At 51.9% G+C, this 8,359-nt stretch overlaps 1 pseudogene; it reads left to right on the forward strand.

The window, feature by feature from the left end:
• Positions 1-156: 156 nt before the first annotated feature.
• Positions 157-3,820, forward strand: LOC104982798 (annotated as a pseudogene).
• The last annotated feature ends 4,539 nt before the right edge of the window (positions 3,821-8,359 follow it).

The following is an 8,359-nucleotide window of genomic DNA, read 5'->3' on the forward strand; positions in this document are numbered from 1 at the left end:
AAGCCCTCGAACCCATTGGTTACGCCTCGAGGGGCGGGGCCAACAAGTCGTACCCTGGTTGGAGGGAACCGGACCAATGACGAGGCTGCAGCACGGGTGTCCCAGGCACGCTGACAGCCTGGCACCACTTGCAGCAGTCTTGTGTGTGGGATACCTATGCTGCTTGACCGCTTGCTCAAGATGCTGCCACCCTCACCTGCCCTGACTGCCACCACCACCACCACCGTAACCTGGTTGATGAATCGTTGCCAGCCCAGGTCCAGGGGCCACCCAGATCATGACATGAGCTCCCCGGATGATGAGGTGTCTTTTTAGGGAGTGGGTTTCTGCCCAGAGAGCAGGGAGCCGATCCCCGCCCCTCAGGCCAGCTCTACAGCCCTGGGGGAACCTGGACCAGGCCCCGAATCGAGGGCACCACAAAGTGATGAGTGTGAGGATGGGGATGGGTACCCAAACCCTGAGGGCTTCAAGTCAGAGCGGGAGGTGCTGGAAGCTAGAGAGCCGGTGCTGTGGGGCCACGAAGGCCAACCTGGCTCCCTGGCCACCGTCAAGGGTGATGGCCCTGCAACTGGCTGACGAGTCTGGTGGCAGCCATCCTGCAGCAGCTGAGTGACCTGGACGTAGTGGGCATCCGCACATACCTGTCCCCAGAAAGCTATGCGATCACTGAAGTGCCCATCTTGTGGGCCGACCTCAAGGGAGGTCCCAGCAATTTATGCATGGCTGCTGAGAGCTGTGGGGAAGGGGTGCTGGTTGCAGCCTAGGGGACCCTAGGAGAGGCACTAAGAGTAGGTTGATCGTGGCTGATCACCAGCGCTCCCCACTCCACGTGGAAGGCCTGTATGGGCTGCTGTCTGACCTCGAGTCTTCTGATGAGTTCAGTGAGGTAGACCTGATGAGGGTGAACATTTATCCCAAAAAAGGAGGCCAGGTCAAGCTCAACAGCCTCGAGGATTCCAAGGACACACCCAGACATTCGAATGTCCAAGGCGGGGAGAACCCCTTAACATGCCAGGCACTTTCCTGTCCTCGGCTCTGCAAGGATTCACTTCAGTGTGGAAAGGCAGGACAGGCAGGGCAATGGAGATTTGGACATCTCTCCCCCTAAGAAAATGCAGAGCGTGTTCTGGGGGAAGGGGGGTATCCAGCCCACCTACCCGGGAGTACCAGTAGCATCAGCTACTGCAGCTGCTGCTACAGGTAGCCGCCGTGGGCCACTCCTAGGCGGAAGGGGGCCAGGAGAAGAAATCCCTCGAGGGAGTCTCCAAACCTGCCCTGGGGAGAACCTTCCCTTCCTGGAGGCAGCGAATCTTGGCTACTCCACTGGAACCGCCACCTTGCCCCCGATCTCCGGGATTCTGCTGCTTGGGAGCTCCAAGAGGTATACCTTGGTCCCTTGCGGAGCCAAAGAGTCCAAGCACACCAGCACTGGGAAGAAATCTGAGGCCAGGCAGGCGCGAGAGGCGGTGATGGCAATGGCTGTGATGGGAGAAGACAAAAACCCAAATAGAGAGCCAGTCCCAAAGGGCCAAATGAGTAGGCCAGGCCCCTCCTCACTGCATACTCTTCCCCCTCCCACCTTCCCCAGGACACACTTCTTTACCTGTACTCCCTCTGTCCATCCCTCAAGGGTCGTCGTTGGGAGCCCCTCAGTCAGTGGGTCATTAGGATGCCAGATTGGGGTACTTTTACAAGGGACAATCATTAAGATAGCACTTTGGGTGTGCTGAGCTTGGTCCTCCCCCCTTGACCTGTTCCCAGCCTACTCCGTGAGGCTGGGGCTGGAGTGGGAGGGAGGGCTGGTAGCCAAATTAGGTCAAGGGGACCCCTTAAAAGCTTCACAGAGTTTCGATATTTAGTCGCATCACTCCTGAATCCTGTTTCCTGGCTGTTCTGCAAACCTTTGCAGGGGGCCCGGGATTTCTCAGTGCCACACTGTTGTCCTCAGCTCAGCTCTGCCTGCTGGCCTGGGGCTGACTGACAGAGAAAGTGCTAAACAGATTAACATTGCAATTTTCTTCCCAAATCCCTGCCTCAGCCTGGTCCCAAATCACAGGTTCTCACATGCACAGAGAGACATAGACATACAAATGCACTGGTATGCACACACACACACACACACATACATACACACACACACCCTTAGTTCAGATTGGTGATAAAACTTTCTTTTAACTGCCCACTCACGGACATGGCCATCTCGTCCGTGGGTGCACTGTGGAGAACCCAGCAGTGCTGACCTCAACATCATAGGCCCCCAGGATCCAGGAAACTCAGAGCCCTTGGCTGTGAACCAGAAAGAAGTCATGCCCAGAGGGCCTGGCCCTCATGTGAGTGTCCTGGGTTTTGATATGGGGGGAGGGGACCAGGGGTGAGGGCAGAAACCTCTCTGTCTATCTCGCTATGTTGGGGGCTCAGCCTTGCTCTCAGGCCGCTTCTTCCATGGGAAATAGGGTGTCAACAGCCCTGGCCCCATCATCCTCTGTGTGGGATTTGTTCGGCAGGGTTGATCGGTGGCAGTGCCCCAACAGCTACTCCGGCTGTAGACCTGCAGCATAAAAGCCTTTTCTGTGAAGTGCTGTTCACCCACCTTGCTCTCCCAGGTGCTGGCTGTGGCTGCCGCTCTGAGAAGCTCAAACCCAGAACCTCAGTCATTGGGGACCATCATGGTGAAAATGCTGCCCCTGGGGAACAGGGGAGGCAGGCCCAGAGAGGTTTGGGCTGCCAAGCTGTGCAAGGGAGGATTGTTGCCAGCAGATCAAGGTGCTGCCTCACCTCACGTTAGACCCTGCTTGGCCCTTTCCACCTCACTGGGAGCCTGGGAAGCTGGATTGTGTGTCCTTTCCCTTTCAGGTGAACAGAAACAAACTGACCATCCCCTAAGATCGAAAAGGCAGCAGCAGCCACCGGTACCCAGGCTGTCCTCGGGCAATACTTCCTCTTGCTCCTGAAATGCATGCTGAAACCCCATGGTGGAATCTGGATCCAAGATCAACTGACGTGTGGGGCCCCCCCTCCCTTGTCCCCATCCCACATCCCCATGTGGGAGCCCACCTCCTTTCCACTGAGGAAGTCTTTCCCTTGCTAGTCTAGACAACTGGCTTTGGGATGGAGAGCCTGGGGGAGAGGAGAAGGTGGAGGAGAGGGGAGGTGGGTGTATACTAACCATTGCTCTTCCTCCTGTGTCTGCTGGCCTAGTGTCTGGTGCTACAGAGAGAAATAGACGACCTTAAGGAGCAACTTGGTATGAGGAACCAGGGACAGAGAGCAGCGGGTTCTTAGTGCAGAAGCAAGGTGGGCACTTTGGGTGGGGTGGGCTGCAGGTGCAGGGGGCCTCACACAAATCAGCATTCCTGTGGGGAGAACCAAGCAAGCCTGCCCCTGGAGCCTGCTGTTCAGCTGGGTGTGCGGATAAGTAGCAAAGTACTGTGTGCACTGTGTGCACACTGCCAGCCAGACAAGCCCTAGAGAACTCCTTTTGATAGTACTTGTAGAGATGCCTTGTTGAACCTTCTCTAACTGCTGCTTTGTGTGGCCTCTGAGGTTCTTGTTGGATTGGTTATTTGCTAGACAATTTTTTAGTTTGAGAGCTGCAGACACATTTTGGTTCCTTTTATGAAACGGCTCCACATTTAACTCAGGAGATGGAGAGCTCTTTGCATCGGGGTTGGGGGGGGTGGGTTTCAGGTTGCAGGGCTAGGTGGTTTCCACAGAGACAGGGGGACAGACTTCTATATCCCTCTGTCTGGTGCACTTGCTTATGCCTCTCCCTGTTGCAGCCTCCATGCAGCTCCTGGCTGACAAGTTCCAAATGCTTTGAAGTGAGTGTTATACACTTCATACCCCTTCCCACAGTCCTGGCTGTTGAGCAGGGCTGTGGGCTGGCCCTGGCTTGAGGCTATTCCCTGACAGCTGTTTCACAGTTTGAGCCCAGCATCTTCCTGCAAGAGGAGCAGATATTACCTCCGGGGCTGGCGGGCTGTGGCTAAATGTTGCCTCCTGTTCTGTCTCCACCACAGCATCCTCTGCCCCTTGTTTTGCCCCCTCTCTGCCCTAGTCTAACAGCAGTTTTTGATTAAAGGACTTCTCGTGTTCTGTGTTCTCTCCTTTCTCTGGGGGATAAGGGTTGGGAGAGTGGGGTGAGGTCTGGTGGGAAGCTGCTCCATATCAGAGCGTTTTCCAGAACAGTACCTCTGGAATCTGTGGTGGGGACTCTGGGTCAGCCTCTGCTACCATCCAGGCCGTCAGGCCAGTGGAGCGCCCCTGGTCTGTGTTCTGTGTGGGCTCTGTCTAGCCACATTGGCATGTTCTCCCTTTCCCCTGAAGGCCCTCTTCTAGTTCTCTAAACACCCTTCTCTGGGGTTTGGCGGTTCCCATCCATCACTGCCAGTCTGCCTCTGTGTCAGAAGGAACTCAAGACCTCCTTACAGAGCTTCAATCATTCACCCTCCCCTCACTGAACTCATTGTCCATCTTACCCTGACTACTCTGCTTTCCTGTGAGCACCCTCGAACCCTCCCCTGGCTTGCCATTGGTGACCTTGCCTGCACGTGTAGTTCAGCAGGTGGTAACAGGCACAGGTGTGCTCATCTTCCCCCTTCCCAGGCCCCGTCCTTTCAGTGGAGTCCCTACTGCCCCTAAGCCCAGCTGGTGCCACCTTGCTCGCTGGAAGCTGCACACTGTCCTCCTGTCCTATTTAGCCCTCACCCCTGAGACTCAGGCACCAGTAATTCTGCTTCTTCTTCCTTGGATTCTTTAAAGGGCTTGAGGATGAAGCCTGGACCCAGTGAGATGGACAGCAGGAGGGAAGGTACAGGGAATACAGGCGAAATACTAGTCTCCAGGCAGGGGGTCAGGAGAGGCATCTGTTTGGTGCCAACCCAAGGCAGAGTGCACCCTGGCAGCTAGAGATGGATGGTGCAGTCTTTTGAGTTTTCACATCCTTCCTGCCCTAGCCAGCTGATCACCCTTGCCTCCAGCCTGAGCCTCTGTATACCATTGAGTGCAAATGGGCCCATCATGCTCTATGGCAAGTGTGGTTAGTAGGTCTCTGTTCTTGCAAGGTCCCCGTCAAATACTGTTCCACCAGACCCATGACACAGATCTTCCAACAAATGATATTTCCCAGAGTATCCTGGCTCAGTATCCCAGACTACCCCTTTAGGGCACATGACAATGAGCCTGAACTCCAACTTCACCCTCACTGGAGTTTGGGGAGCACTTCCTTTCCCTCAGCCAGCACTCCAGGACTGTGCCAGCCTGAGAATCAGAGGGACATATCTGTGTTCGAGTGATGTGACTTCTGCCTGACACCCTTCCTGAAAGACCAGGGTTTTATTACAGAAAAGGGGGTATGATGGTAAGTAGCACATTCAAAGTTGGTACCGGGGCATCTCTCTGTGTGAATAAAAGTTTTCAGGGATAATGCCCTTAAGGCAGAAAGATGTGATTCGGGGAGTAATGGAAGTAGAGACTGCTCCAGATTCTGTAAGGCACTGAGTGAGCCTAAGCAAAGGTTGGATCCCCATTATTCAAGGGGTGTTGTCACATTCCCAAAATGTAGGAGGGTGATGATGCAGGAGGCACCAAACCTCAGGACTCTCAAAGTGCTGGAGTTGCTGGAGGAGGCTCTGGATCCTACCTTGCCATTCTATGATATCTGCCAACTGCTGAGGGTGTGGATTAATGAAAATGGGAAGGGTGGCTCTGGAGAGTACCAGGGATACACTGCTGCTCATCTTAGAAACAGGAGACCGCCCAACATGAGTTACCTGAGGCTGGGGCATGGTGGGTGCCATGAGGAAGCAAAGTTAGGAGTGACTGCACTTGGATAATGGGGTGCACTTCCCCCATATTCTCACATTGACTCCCTTCTGGGGTTCTTGGCATGAGGTCAGGTGGACAGACCACGTGTGGGTTGGGACAGTCACAGACTCAGGGTCAGAGTAGAACATTGGTGGAACTTCCCCCTTCCACTCAGACTCCTCCCTGGACAAGGTGGTCTTGATCATTTAATAATACAACTCTGACCCTGACCGTGATCCAGTGGTTAATTCCTGGCAATGTAGAACATCTCGCGGTTGTCTGAGTGAGTAAATTTGGCAGAGGCCTTCCAGCTGAGGTTTCTGCCCACCGAGACATGTAGGTAAGCTATGCCCGGGGAGAAGTCAAGCACCACCCTTAGGCAGAGAGGGACACAAGGCTGTGGTCACCAGCGTGAGGAAGTGGAGAAGCTCATGGAAGGGGAGGTGGGAGGGTGTGAACACAACCCTTTGTTCACTTTTTACCAGGCTCTCTTCCCTCCTCTGAGCACACAGTTCAGACCAGCTACCTCACTACAAACATATACATCACAGGCCTTGCCTCAGCCCTAAGCCTTCCACTTCCAGTGGGAAATCTGTGGCAGGGCCCAAGGCATAGGTTAAAGAAATACATCCGGGTCCCAGGGGTAGGAGGAAGACCGAAGCCTGGCCTCATTCATCGCACCTCTGTTGCCTTTCTGCCTCATGCCTTTCCCTTCTCCAGCCTGGGAGACAGTGGCAGCTGCCTTGGAGAGCCCTAGGCCCCATCCTGCCTGGTTCCGCTGCCTGTCCAACTCCTGGGAAGTTGTTCCCTCCCCATCACATCCCCACCTCACCAGCACCAGCCCCAGGTCTACCGCTCTCTCTGGACTCTTGAGCGAGACTGGCACAAGCAGAGAAGGTAGAGTAGATGAGCCCTGAAGAGGGCGCTGGCTGAGATGGGCACAGTAATCATGCCCAAAGATGTCCAAGTCCTAATCCCAGCAGTTGGCTTATATGTTCCTTTGCATGATAGCAGTGGGTTAGCTTGCAGATGCAATAAAGGCTGCTACTCAGCTGACTTTAAGTGAGGAGACTCTCACTTCCAATGGGCAGGTCCGGCCGGGCACTTTGGGGCTGCCGGGGTTGCCATTGGACTGTCCCTGTGTGACCCAGGGAGCAGCGTCTGAATGACTAGTGTGCTTGTTGTACCTGTGCTTGTGCAATGCTGACGTCCTGGTAAGTACCTCTCAGATGCAGATACTTCTACAAAGAAGATTCACTTTGTTTTAAAAGACTTACCATTTCTATTTCATAAAATAACCCATGCAAACATAGAAGAGAAATTCCATTGAATTAAATATGAGTTAAACAGACAATACATATACACATTATAGAGAAGGTAAGCCCTCAATCTGACAAATACGTAGGTAACAATCAACCCATGTCACTATACCCAGGTTACATAAGGTACATTGCACATTCAAGAGCCACCTATATATCCTTTTCCCTGAAGGAATCCTCATGGATAAGTCTGCCTACTGCCTAATTTCATTTTCTTTACATCCTTGAGGAGGCTGAACTATAGGGAGATAAGACAGATTGGGGTTGCCAGCATCTGGATATTGAGATAAGGGGTTAAACAACAGAAAAGCATGGAGCAATTTTGCAAGTGATGAAAACGTTGTGTTTCAAGTGAAGGTGTTTCCATGAGAGGATGTGTTTATACAGGCTCAGAGACCTTGTGAGTAAACTGTATTATTGACATACAAATACCCTTTTTCAACAACACAAGAGACGACTTTACACATGGTCTCACCAAATGGTCGATACCGAAATCAAATTGATTATATTCTTTGCAGCTGAAGATTAAGAATTTATTTGTAGTCAGAAAAAACAAGACCTGGAGTTGACTGTGGCTCAGATCATCAGATTCTCATGGCAAAATTCAGGCTTAACCTAAAGAAAGTGGTGAAAACCTCTAGACCAGCCTGGTATGACTTAGATCAAATCCACTATGATAATGGGGCAGAGGTAACAAATAGATTCAAGGGATTAGAATTTGTAAACGATCTGTTTGAAGAACTACGGACCAAAGTCTGGAATACTGTAAAGAATCTGAGAAGAAATGGATATGTGTAGATGTATAACTGAATTGCTGTGCTGTACACCTGAACCTAACACAACATTGTAAATCAATTACACTCTAATTAAAAATAAAATTAAATTAAAAGAAATATTTTTAAAAGTACATCATGAATACATATTGACACTACTTATTTTTTTTTTCTAAACATGATTTTCTCCCACAAACCTTATTCCTGATAAGGAATGTTTTGTCACCTTCAATTTAACCAAGTTTGTATTCCCAACACTCTATCCCCTGTAACCAAAACGGAGTATGCAGGGCGATTGACTGTATGAAGCTGTTGTTTCAACTTCTAGTGTTAATCAGTGCTGCACTGTCCACCGTATTCTTTAAGGTCTTGGGAGTGACTCTCGATCTTACAACCCAGCACCCAGCACTTAATCCGAATAAGCCCAGACATCACTGTTACTGGCAACCCAGATCTCTGACT

The sequence above is a fragment of the Bison bison genome, unplaced genomic scaffold (genome assembly GCF_000754665.1).
Source record: "Bison bison bison isolate TAMUID 2011002044 unplaced genomic scaffold, Bison_UMD1.0 scf7180017860545, whole genome shotgun sequence".
NCBI lineage: Eukaryota > Metazoa > Chordata > Mammalia > Artiodactyla > Bovidae > Bison > Bison bison.